General features: G+C 38.0%; 1 protein-coding gene across 2 annotated transcripts in view; it reads left to right on the plus strand.

The window, feature by feature from the left end:
• Positions 1 to 14,119, plus strand: part of LOC124157018 (protein phosphatase 1 regulatory subunit 37) — a 156,678-nt gene that overhangs the window by 113,224 nt on the left and 29,335 nt on the right. The gene's annotated exons all lie outside the window — the stretch shown is intronic.

The raw sequence follows: 14,119 nt of genomic DNA on the forward strand, positions 1-14,119 counted from the left end.
AATGTTGGCGAGAGCGACAAACTGATGAACCCTTAAATGCGCGAGTTTGCAAGCAACTCTCGAAAGAAAAAAAAACATGGATGCCATGCAACCGGAAAGTAATGTATAAGTTTTTTTTAATACTTTTTTTCACTTTTTGCCATAAATACGCTGCAGACCATTTCGGCTTTGGGCACCAAATTCAAATCCTCGCCACAGTTCGGAGCCGGTTGCAAAGCACCGACTTTATGCGATTGGTTACTGATACTGGTTTTTAAATTGACCTTGAAGTGACAGGGTATTTTTTATCGGCAATGGTAGAAAATATCGCGCAAAATTCACAGAAAAAGTGCCTAAACGCAAAATTTTGCAGAACCAAGTGAATTTCATGCAGCCTTGGAAATTTCGTGTTATAATTCGCGTTTTGCAGTTTGCAAAAATTCGGTGCCCCTACCCATTACATAAAAATATTTATTTCCTAATTTTTTCCAATTTAAATTTTATTGGAAGAAGGTGAATACGGCTAAATGTTTTTCACCTCTCTACCATGTGGCATTCACATGAAGTCTTTTACCTCTCTCATTTTTTTTCTGAAATAAAGCCGTGTGGAGTGCAAATGAAAATTATGCTATCCCACTCAACCCTAAAACTGTGAATTTCGTCTGCCATTAAATCCGTAAATACTGATGATAGAGCTTCGTTCAAAATTTGAAAATTCTCAGTTAAAATAAAAAAAATCAATTGGAAGTCTGCAACTTTCGTTAATCAACAATTATCCATATAGCTAATTCATATAAACAAAGCGTGAGTTGAGAGCGAACCAATGCCGCTGGTAGGGTTATAAACTGCGAAAGGAGGGAGCCCAACTACCCTCCGAGTCCCCTCTAGGAAGGATCGAAATAGGTTGGTGTTGAGTGTGTGTGATTATCTGTAATACCCTTCTTTACAAATGTTCAGCATAAATGCTCCATAAAGGGGGAACTGAAGAGTCTCTTGGGGCTCAGTCTTGCTTTCATGCTAAGGAGACGACTCCACCATCTCGAAAGAGTTAAGAAAGTTAAAAATGAGCCTTTAGAATATTCATAAGAGTAGTTTTTTCGATATAAAACCACTTAAACCTATACAGTGGAACCCCGATTTATCGTTCCCGCATTCATCGTTTTCCCGCATTCATCGTTCGCCGCTCTTGGTCCCAAATTAAGTGCCATAAGGACAATGTAATTTTTTCCCGCATATATCGTTCCCCGAAGTATCGTTTTCCCGCATTTATCGTTTGAAGATCGCTGTCCCGTCGTATAATTTTCCCGCATTTATCGTTTGACGAAAATGAAACGAAGTGTTTACTACGTGTTATTTATGGTTAATAACGACAGACACATAGTTTGAATCTTCCCCAGGAGATTGAAATACGATAGGGAGAAGCTGAGTGCCGTGGGATAGTCACATTATTGCATTTCCCAAGATCCGGTATCCCCCTCCATTCAGCACTCGCCTCTCCCCGTCTGAAGCTTTCCTCTTCTCCGAAATAAAAAAAAGATCCCAGCTCGAGCAGGGATCGTATTACGAAGACCTTAGCTTCGAAAGAAAATATCAAGTTACTCGAGAACAAAAGAAACCTTATTCACGCTTCCCCCTTTCTCGACGGCTGACTTTTTTTTAGCTGACCTGCTTTTAGGATCCCCACCTCTGGATGTCAACTGCTGCATGAATCACCTATTAGCCCAAAAGGTGAGTAAAAATGAATTTCGGCAATTGGTATTATACTTCTATTATTTTGAGATATTAGTGATGTGCACGTAATTCAAAAAAGAATGATACCAAACACGACGTATTTCTAACGTTAATTAACCATTTTAAGCAAGAAAATAGTTGGTATAATAAGATGGTGATTTCTGTCGAATATCGATATCCTCGCAGCTGATAGTGAGCTTCACAGCAGTTGAAGCGGGTTTTTTTTTCGAAAACAGGGCGTCTGGTTACAATTTACGAGTTATGCTACAAGTCTCACCAGTCTGAGATGCTAACGAAGCGATGTCTTCTCAGGATATTTTGTTTCTCCCTACTAGCAATCTGAATTCATCTGCTCATCTAGAGCTACGCTACTTATTGTTAGAAATGAGTGGGTAAGTTGCCTTCTCTATAGGATAAAAAATTTAATTGCGCAGTCATATGGTCATGCTTCACCCTCTGCAGTAAGCTCTGCTTACGCCGTACGCGATAGCATTAGTGCCGAACTTCACCTCGTACGAGTGGTTCCGTACATTCCAGGGTGGGTTGACTTAAAACCGGCGAGTGTTTTCCGTGTGGGTTCAATAGAGTCCGGTTTCATTTTTATTAGTTTTATTCTTTTTCGTCTTCGGACCATGGCCATTCCGAAGACACAAGTGAGAACTTTAAAGGATAGACTGAAAATAATTGAAGACGAAGAAAATCCGGGCTAGAAATGCGAGAATATTACAGCACGCCTCGTTATGTCCGCTAGTACATGACGGCAGGGGTGGGGGTAGAGCGAGATCCTTGGTGAAAACAAGAAGTGGGATGAAGCCGAGGATCAGGTGGGCGTGCCGCTGGCGATTAACGCCACATTGCCTCAATCATATTAAAAATTTAATTGCAAGAAAGGAACGTTTCAAATAATAAACTATTTTTGGCCTTCTTGATACATCCTATAGCCAATCACTGCGACGGCGAAATCAGTTGTTTGAGGCATAACACGCACATTTCTCTCGTAAATACGTGTACTTGAAATGGCATTTGATGGATAAGAATTTTTACGTCGAACAGAAATGCATAATAGCAGTGAAAATTCCGAGTGGAGTGAAACATTTTTTAGCAAGGCGGCGTGTTCCTTCAGGATATTTGAAAGAGATATAATCCGAATCAACAATATGACCTAAGTGTTTCGATAAAGGAATAATTATTCCTGTAATCAGCTAAAATCTTGTTTGAATCCATTAATGAATATCATAATTCGCAAAAATCCAGCGTTTCGTGGGACATAGGCAACCCGGACAAACAATCCCGCATTGATCGTTTTCCCGCATTCATCGTTTTTTTCATCCATCCCCCTGAAAAACGATAAATCGAGGTTCCACTGTATTACATTTGCAAAACACGACAACCTCTAAAGCAGCAGCTGTTAAGTCAGTACTGATGCAAATGGCTTAACCCAAACTTAGTTCTCTTTTGGTAGAAGACCGAAGCAGAAAAATAGCAATTTGAGAAGATCTCAGTTTTTGATCCCAAAGAAGTTCCAACTGCATATGTGAACAAGACTTAAAGACAAAAATTAATTGCTTTGAGTCACGAAGACAGCAAAGTTGATGTTGGTGTTGGGAGATTTACAGAAATTACTAAAAAGGCAAAATTCCCACGATTCAGTGGATATACCGTATAAGCGCGTGTAAGAGGCGCACCTTTTTTCCCAGAAATTGCAGCCGAAAATGAGTGTGCGCCTCTTACACAAACTTCTTATCTTCCCCCCTCCCCTTCACTGGTCGCAAGTCTAAGGGGAACTGAGTGGTCTTGGTTTTCAGCGTGAGTCAGTCATCTGAAACCTTGGGTCAAACACAAGCGGCAGGCTTGGAAGTTTCTCTCTTAGTGAAGTATTTTTAAAATGCTCCTGTTGGCTTTTCTTGTAAGCATCGCGCCGTCACGTCGGTACCCCAGAGGTGAACATGGAAGATTGCGCAGGGTTTTTCGCTCCGAAGGGCGTACTAAATTTACTGCCACGAGTGGGCATCTCGCTGCATTTATACTGCATATAGTAATCGGTTATCAAAAGTAGAGAAACGCGTATTTTTGAAGGACATACCTCGTTAATAGTCAATATCTGTCTTGCCGAGTAATTTCCATTACGCTGAGGACCTGATTTTCCAAAAATCATCTTCAGACGCTAATATGAGGATTATTGCAACTGAAAATTATATAATAATAATAATAAATTGGTGTCAAAACCTGCGCTTTAACAAATTCGAACGAGGGTGTTCATTGTTGGACCAAATTGTGGATGGAAGAAATCAGAAATGCTTACAAGTGAAGAGCGCGGAAGGAGAAGTCCAGGGGAAGGAGCGCGATCCCTCTGTCTTCGAAGCAAGCAACGAAATACGGAGGGGAAGGAGCGCGCTCCCTCCCCTCCGTATTTCAAGCTACGAGGCTATGAGCAATGGAGCACGGGAAGAACACGTCCGATCTTGCATGTGAGGTCGTTGCCTTCAAAGCGAAGGGGCGAAGGCGCAGCAATGTGATAAGCGCAGTTTGCGTTGCCTAAAGTTTCCAGTCCGTCTCGTCTTGTTTGAATGCGCTTATGCTACGCTTGTTTCTTCCGAAATTGTCCTGTTTGAACTATTTTGAATATTAGTAGCCTTGTTTTAACCATAAATCTTTGTGTCAAACAAATAGAGCTTAAAAAACTTAAATTCTGTCAGATATGCGTCGCGTTAATCTCTTTCTTTTTTTGAACATCGTGCGTGTCATACAATTATTGAAAGCTATCGAGATATCTTCGGGCTCAGTAGATGACTCACCAAGAATTTGGCCTCCATAAACTGGGAGAACGATCAAGGTCAGTTGGTGAGATGGGGTAGGGATGAAACAAGTTTCCATTGTTCCCCTGTAACTTGATGTTTTCCTATTTTCCTGTGGGGTCTTGGAAAGGAAAAAAAATGACAGAGGCATTTGCTGATGGAGGGCTGAGTGTGGCTCCATTAAATCTACGACATGGTTATTATCCTATGGCGCTGAGATTGCCTCGATTGTTGTCCAAGCTCTTGGGAAGGTTCATGCTATGTGCCTGTCGTGTTTTGCCGTAAAATTTTCCACGGCTGCAATTCTATTGCAATACTCCTGCGAGTGCAGTTAAAGAAAATTGTTCGTGAATAGGACAAGCATCGTAGAGCAACGGCGTCTGCGAAGAGAGGATCGGAACTCTTTCTACTCCCTTTTATGCCGCTAATTAATATTAAAAGAGAAAAGTTCGATAACTGTCGAAATTCCAGGCATACGTCTGCAACACCGTGCAATAGTATTAAAAAAATGCCGCAAAATTTTTTTCTCCGATGCTCAAAATAGGGGTGCGCCTCTTACACGTGTGCACCTCTTACACACGCTTATACGGTAATTCAAGCAATGAAGGAGCTCAAATTGCCTATGACATCGTTTGTATCTAAGTGCCTTTAAGCAATTTGATCCCCTCTGTAAATGTGGAATCAGAAAGATCTCTTTCCTGCTTGTCATTTACATCCACTCTAGGTTTCTTCTTAGACAAAACTTGTTCAATCGGAGATACTGTCAAGCTGTCAGCAAATGAAACACCTTTCACCTCCTTCACTAGCTTGCTCTCCATCGTCAGCTTTATTAGATTCAATAACCAAGAAATCAATGCGAACTGCAATGCGAAAGTTTAAGAAAAAAGTACTTGGTGAATTACTCGAAGAAAATCCGAAATCCTTTTGGTCGTACGCGAAAGAGCGTCAGGGAAAACATTCAACCGTATATTCGTTATTTGATAAAGATGGTAAACTTGTCACCGAAAATATTGACAAAGCTAACACTTTAAATGCCCACTTCGAAAGTGTATACACCACTGGCGATACTCAATTCAATTTAGACATCCCATATACTGAGGATTTGATGGAAGAAATATCTATGAAACGTGATGGGATAACTAAACAACTACAATCGATTAAGAATAGTAAATCTCCGGGTCCGGAGGGAATACCCGCGCGTGTCCTCAAAGAGTTAGCTCCACAGATCGCGCCTTACTTAGAGATCATATTCAAGAAGTCACTCTCCGAAGGGAAGTTACCGCCCGACTGGAAAATTGCAAGTGTTACACCCATTTTCAAAAAGGGAAACAGAAATGACCCAGGCAACTACCGTCCAATTTCCCTAACATCAATTATAGGCAAGATACTTGAGCATATCGTTGTTAGTAATATCATGACTTTCTTGGACAGACGTAACTTCCTCCATGACTGTCAGCACGGATTCCGAAAAAATAGATCCTGCGAAACACAGCTCACGCTCTTTCTTCACGACGTTATAAAATCTGGTGAATCGAGAAGACAAGTTGACGCACTATTTCTAGATTTTAAGAAAGCTTTCGACACTGTACCTCACAACAAACTTTTATACAAATTACAGTCATGCGGATTAAACGAAACAGTTGTAAACTGGATACGCGACTTCCTCAGAGATCGTAAACAAAAAGTAGTTCTTGACGGAATTAGCTCTGATGTTGTAAAAGTTACATCAGGTGTTCCACAAGGAAGTGTAATCGGCCCCCTGTTGTTCATTATATACATTAACGATCTGTGCTCCCGCATTAGCAGTAAAATACGCTTATTTGCTGACGACGCTGTCATCTATCGCGAAATTAGTGATCACTCTGACTATGGAAATCTATCATCGGACTTAAACAACGTTCATTTGTGGAGTCAAGAGTGGGGACTCGAACTTAATCTGAGCAAATGCATGGCGGTACATTTTTTGCGGAATTCGTCCAACACTAACAATGTTTATGCAGTGGATGGCATTAACATAAAGGCAACAGACGAAGTGAAGTACCTGGGAGTTACGATAACCTCGAACCTCACTTGGGGAACTCATATAAAGAATATTTGCGGTATAGCCCTGAAGAAATTAGGATTCGTCAAGCGTATTGTGGGAAGATTTTCGGATGAGAAAGTAAAAGAAAGGTGCTATTTCGCTCTCGTCCGACCGCACCTTGAATATGCAGCGAGTGTATGGGATCCAGTGCAGAAAGACTTAATCTGCGAACTGAATAAAATACAAAGGAATGCTGCGCGTTTCGTCAAAAACCGCTACGGGCGTACAGACAGTATTACCCAGATGTTAAGCGAATTAGGCTGGGAGCCGTTGGAGACTCGGAGGCTGCGCGCTAGGCTTAGATTGCTTGAACAATTAAGAATGGATATATTTAAGAGCGACACAGAGAACATAATCTTAGAGCCACACTATATTTCCAGGTCCGACAGAAGCGATAAATTAAGAGAGATTTTTAGCCGAACGGATAGATATAAGAATTCGTTTTTCCCCCGAACAATAAAGGACTTTAATAAACGCTTGTCCCAACCTCGTTAGAGCACTTCTTTTTTTTTTTTAATAGCTGTAAACGGCTGGTGTCCTAACACCCCCTGCCACACGCCTTTTAGGCAGCTTGCGGGGTATTATGTAGATGTAGATGTAGATTAGTTCATTTTTTGAGTTCAACGTCCGTAGGCATGTTGCAAATTGAATATTTAGATAAGCGGCACTGCATGCACTTCCAATACATGTTGCGGTTCTCAAGTAACGCTTTAAGCAGTAATAAGAACATTTTTATTTACCCAGAGGACACAATACATCAAGGTACAAATGCAAGTGTATAGGGCTCATCAAAAGAGAACATATTCACAAAGGAATTGTTACCATTTGTTGTAAAGATATTCTTTTACGTTATAAAAACACTTCTCTAGGAAGTATTCCGAAACTGTCTTTTTAAAAACGTTAAAATGCTAAAACTACATAGGAAGACCAAAGTTATCAAACTGTTAACTGAATTTCAAGGAAACATAAATTTATGCACGCGAAGTTTTACTCCCGTCAGTTAAAGTCAGTTCTTCTAGTCATATTTTAATAGGTCCTGAAGTATCCCAATACAGGCAATACTGAAAGGGGATTCCTAATTTATCCTGTTAATTAGAAATGTCAAATGTACTTGTAATGATGATTCCACGGATAAATAGAAATAAATTTATTATTTATGCGGTTTCATAAAGTGTTACGAGCACCAGTGAAACTCAAGAATAAAGTAGGTGGAGAAGAATGGAGAAGGTGAAGCGGATGGAGACGAGAAGGAACGAAGAAGTGCTGAGCATGATGGGTGGGGCGAGAGGGCTTTCAGTTGAGAAACGAGGGAGACAGAAGGTTTGAAGGAAGCGAATACTTAGCGGAGAGGGGATGCTGGAAGCAGAGTTAGAGGAAAGAAAGTTGGGTAAACGAGAGATAGGAAGGAAAGGAATAAGATATTTCATAGAAAGGAAATTCATTGTGAATTTAAGAGGAAATCCATGAAGAGAGGATGTACTGCCAGAATGTTTCGTAAATAATACCTACCTTAATTGGTACAATACTTTAGTAAAAACATTTTCTTTCTATAGAGCGTTCCACATTTAGTTGACAGTATGGTCTCTTATGGAGAATCTTTTCCCATGTTAATCTCCATAAGGCCAGGAGCAATAACAGCACGAAAATTAATGATGCATTATGCACTGATTAAAAATTGCATTCTAATGTAGAAAGAAATGCTGCATTCATTGGTTCTAATAGACTTTCGCTAAAAATTATTACAAAAGCTATAAAAAACATTTCCTTAAATTTCCGTCAGAAACATGTATTTTTTTACTTTATCTTCTTCTCGCAATTTCTGCCTGACCATTGTCTGTATTGAATTGAATCTTCTGCACAAAATTCTTCACTATTTTCTCTTTGAAGGTCTTCACCAATTGTACAAATATTGAGTTAAAATTTTGTTATGCCGACGTAACACCCTTTAGGTCAAGAAAATGTTGATTTTTGCAAGGTAAAAAGTAGTTGCTTACTAACTTACGTTTCTTATGTCATAGGTCCCTATATGCTGAGTATCAAATGTGAAGAAAACTACAAAGTTATTTTTGGTAAAAAAATAATTAACTTACATTAATTCTGAAGCGAGTTACAAGGTTTTGATCTTAAGAAAAAATACTACGGCGCCGCTGGTCCGGGCTTCTTGCTTTTTCTTGCGCGCAGAGGGAAAATTCTCGGGCGGAAAAGGAGTTTTTTGTCAATGCATACTATGAAATGTATTAATCTATTTGTTTGATATCCTAAACAGAGAATACTCAATACGTTGTAACAGCAGTGTTTTTATCTGAATACATTGATACACGAAAGTAAGCAAGCGTTTTGGAAATAAGACGCTTTCGCCTTGGGTGTTTCGGTCCCATCGCGGAAACCAAGAAAGAGAATATATCTCATAATCTGTGCGAAACACTACCCCATCCAGTGCACGCCTTTTACAAAAGGGGCTTGGGTTTTTTCTGAGTTCCTTTCATAGGGTACCATAAAAACCTGCACCAGAATCGACCCTAGCCGAAGGGGCCGTGGGAAGAATTTATGAAGGCGTTCAGTTTGGCATTGCATTTTTTTGGAGTGAACAAGTGTTGTGTGGTCTGCTGAATTTGAGAATTGTGAAGTGTGTTTTACACTTATACCTGCTGTAACGCGCCCAATCAACATGTCCGATGCAAAGAAGAGGAGAAAAGGTGAGAAGCTCATAATATTTTACTTTTGACATATTTCTTTCCTATATGCATTATGTTTACAAAAACTTGTAAAAGTGTCTAAAATACCATGTCACGCATCATTGTCATCCATAACATCCAGTTGCAGCTACCTGGAAGAAGAAATTGCTTCTGGAGATTGTTCACTACTGTGAAATGCGGGAGGGAAATATTTATTCTGAAGTGAAGTTCAGAATTATTTATGAAACCCAGGAGAAACTCAATATTTGAAAACGGGTCTTACACAGGGTTCCCACTCTTACTAAATTATAATTTTCATGGTTTTTTCCAGGTTTTCACCGTGTAAATGTCTTCAAATTCTTGGTTTGTTGATAAGCCATTTTAGGAAGAAATATTGATCATGTCGCAATCACCGCCCTCACATTTGCTAAAAATTTAACAAACGCAACAGACGCTGTGAATGCAAATGCAGCAATCAAAGTGCTGCTGCTACTCCTAACGTCACATATCATTTGCAAAATTCAGCTCCAGCTAAAGGTTGTAAGTAGGAAAATGGAGGGACCAGGGTGTTGGGGAAGTTGAGAAGTGTCTGAATTTTTGCTAGTGTTTATGAGCACTTTGGTTTCCAGACTTCCGGCTTTGGTACTGATTATCTGGCTCCAGTTTTATATTTTATGCCCTTACTCAGATATTAATATTATAAATAATACAAAATATGAGGGCTTCCGAGCCTCTATGGTCTGATATTTATCTTTAAATGGAAAATAATCAACAAGTCTCACAAACGAAGCTATCACAACTGCTGGCAACTCATGCAAACAATGACAACAATTGCTTCGTGTGATGTTTCGGCACAGATGACGTTATTAGGGCTCCTTCAGCAGTGGCTTGGAGGATGAGGGAGTTTTCGGCGTGCTTTAAAATTCGTTATTGGAATCATTGAATATCTCCCATAGGAAAACTCAGATTTACATGTGGTTTTCTTTGTTGAATTCGGAAAATAATTTTCTCTCCGCCTGTGAAATAAAGAAGTTCACGCAAGTTCCCCATTCTTTGTTTTGTCTTTTTCCAATGGTGAATGTGGGAATTACAATGTAGGGACTGTGATTTGGAAATATTCGTTCTGGGAAAATCATATTTCAGGGAATTATGGATGTGGGAATTACGTTATGATACATTACTTACATTACATTACATTAAATTAGATCATTATGAAATGATTAGTAGTTGTACTAGGAAGGAACGTATTCATGGCGGGGTTTGCATTTTTGTAAGGAATGTGTTATTCTCTAAATGGTCTAAAATAGATATCGATTTCTCTTGTCATGAGCTTGATTTGGAAGTTGCCTGTGTTGTTGTTGAAGGCATTAACTTAGTTATAATTGCATTGTACAGATCCCCTAATGGTAATGTGTCTGTATTCTTAGAGAAGCTGGAAGAACTTCTAACCTTTTTCAGCAAACCCTGTTTAAAAAATTATTGTTTAGTATTTGGTGGTGATTTAAACTCTGATTTTGATGTTACAATGGCAAAATGCTCAGCGCTTGAGTTTAGGAATATCTTAAGGCAATTCAATCTCAGAATTCATAATCAAAAACCAACCAGAGGATTAGTATGTCTTGACAATATATTTAGCAATGTAAATTTGGCCAATGTGTGTTGCAATGTATCTAATTTTTCTTTTTCTGACCATGACTTTGTTTGGGTTAGCATATGTAATTTAGCCCCTAATAGTGAGTCTCTAACTGAAGTTGGGAATGTATATACATATAGACCAATCTCTAATGAAAGATGTGTTACCTAAGAGATACACTTAATAGTACTGTTTGGTCCAAATATCCACTTGAATCGGATCATACTGATACAATATTTAATAATATATTCAATGTTTTTATCCATAATTTTAACATATGTGTTCCTCAAAGAAAGTGTATGAATAACAACCCTATAAGTAGCTAAATCTAAGTCACTAACAAAAGGTAACAATGTGAAGTGGTACACACCCCAACTTGCTGGAATGAAAACCAGAGTGTTGCTTTATAGAGATTTATCCAGAAGGGATAAATCTGAAGCTTCGAAGTTAGCCTATCTGAATATAAGAAAACTGTACAAACATGCTGTAAATGAAGCTAAAAAGGCATTCAATATATCACTAATCGAATCTGCAAGCAACAAATGCAAAAAGGCTTGGAATGTAATCATATCAATCAACAAAACTAGGCAAAAGACTACTACTGTTCCACTAGATACCCTAGGAGCACAAAAAGGATTATATGTATCTAGATTTAATACGTATCATTGTATACACTGTATACATATTATATCTGTATAAAATGCATGCAAATGTCCTCTACCATGCCTATAATATCTAGATATTTTACATATTATATCTGCTGCCATAATATGGATTTTATACAGATTAAATATGTGTACATTGTTGCAATCTGTATAGTATGCGTATTTTATACATGTCTGATGATCCATGGTTACAAAATAAGGATATTATTTTATATTTCAAATATTCTGGTATTCATCATATACAGATACAAATATCCGTATTATATACATATTTATCACATGTAACAAAGTCTCTGCTTCTCTCTGTGGATGGTTATAAATTGAGATTTATTTCTGGGTGTAACACAACACTAAATAATATTGGCATAACTCGAACTGAACAAACCTTAAAGAAAAACTGTTGATTGAAAGTAAATTGAAACGGTTACCAAACTTAAGAAAAACTGAGTTAAGAACTTTTGACATAGAGTTAAGTAACTTAAGCAAACTTTTCCAATAACTTGAGGTCAAGTTTTAAAACAAATACAACTCTATGTCCTAAGTTACTAAACTGAGAACAGTGTTACTGTGGAAAAAATAACTTCCATGAAAACTTTACTGGAATAATTCCCACAATCAAGTTAAAATACTCAGCAGTATGCATCGATTTAGCACACATCCCTTTCTGCAAAAGAATTGTTTGCTCGTAGTTACTTACCAAGAATATTCACAGCTTCAGCCATGTGTTGGTATCATTAGAGGAGTTCTGTATGAAATAATATCATGCTGAGTCTTCCACAAACCTCTATTAATGACCAGAAAATCGTGACGTGTTGTTGTGCTGTGTACCCAGTGCCATATTGATATTTGATATGCTAATAGTAAAATGTATGACTACTGATGTCCATCATTTGAAGTTAAAGCGGTTCCAAATTTCAGGGATCAGGTTTAAAAAATGCTTTGGAAGCTTTGTCAAACAGTGCGTGTATGCAAATGGTAGGGCTACCCTCCATAGTGCTTTGAAGAAGGATAGTCTACATCTAAGTAGTGTAGGGAAAGGGTAAGGCTAACCTTCAAATCTAGGTTTCACATCAAATAAATAGTAAGTGGTACATATATTTGAATGGTGTAATAACGCATTTGTATGTATTTCGATTCTTCAGAGATTGGTACACTGCATCACCGAGACCTATGAGACCTGATATATATTAATGATCTCCCTCATAATCTACAAACAGACTGTTCAAAGATTGACCTTTATGCTGATGATACTAACATTCTAGTTTCATCCACATCACTACAGTGCACAATTGAGAAAAGTGAAATACTTCTTCAGCAGTTGAGAGACTGGTGTTCTTTAAATTGCTTAGATATAAATGTTGATAAATCCCTAGCCATGCACTTTAATCTCAGGAGAAAACATGGTGTTGACCGTAATCTTGCCCATGATGGTCAATTCATGCGCCAAGCTCAAGATGTTAAATTCCTAGGACTTACAATCTCGTCAAATCTATCTTGGGAAGAACATATCTGTTATCTACCTAAAATTCTATGCTCCACTTGTTTTCTTATACGTTTCATTAGATTTTCTGTTAGTTCTGACGTGCTGTTAACACTTTATTATGGCCAATTTTACTCCCGCATCATTACTAGCATTATTTACTGGGGATCATCACTTGCTTCAGTTAAGCTTTTTAGGCTGCAAAAGAAAATTGCACGACTTATGGTCTTTGCTCCTTATAATGCCCCATGCCGACCTATTTTTAAAAGACTCAATGTTCTCCCACTCCCATGTGTGTATATTCTTTCTGTCCTCATGTTTATCAAAACTAATTTCTATGAGTTCCCTAAAAACTGTGATGTCCATGATTATTACACAAGAGGTCATGATACCATTCATTATAATTATGTCAGGACTAAATCAGCCTTTCTAGGTCCAAAAACTATAGGGTTACGCCTGTACAATAAATTACCATCCAGTTTAAAAAATTGTAAAACTTCTGGTTCATTTAAAATACATGCAAAACGCTTTTTACTAGAAAAATTATATTATTCCGTAGATGAATTTCTTCAGGGTAATAGTGTAAAATTATTTGTCTATTATATTTTTTTATGTACCTGTGTTATATTTTTTATGTACCTGTGTTATATTTTTTATGTACCTGACGACTCCTATATCAGTGTAATCTGGTCTTCGGATAATAAAATATACTATACTACTACTATGGTTAAATATCCAATACAAATTTAACAATTATGCTGACTCAGTAGCGGATACAGAAAAAACTCAAAGGGAGGGGGGGGAGGGGGGCGCAAAAGATATTTTGAACTACCTACCTATACTTTTATCGTAATGAAAAATAATCAAGTTACTATGCAACATTTAAGATAGTTTTATTTAACTGATTATACGCATGTACAAGACAATGCTTCTAATGATATAAAAAAGTTACAATAGGGTAGTTTCCTTCATCAAAGAAACCGAAAGGCATTGATTGCGATTTGTTACCCACAATTACTGTATTCATAATATACAAATTATGTATTTCGTTTTAGAAATACCGGTTTAGACGAATGGC

Source organism: Ischnura elegans, chromosome 4, assembly GCF_921293095.1.
Source record: "Ischnura elegans chromosome 4, ioIscEleg1.1, whole genome shotgun sequence".
NCBI classification, from domain to species: domain Eukaryota; kingdom Metazoa; phylum Arthropoda; class Insecta; order Odonata; family Coenagrionidae; genus Ischnura; species Ischnura elegans.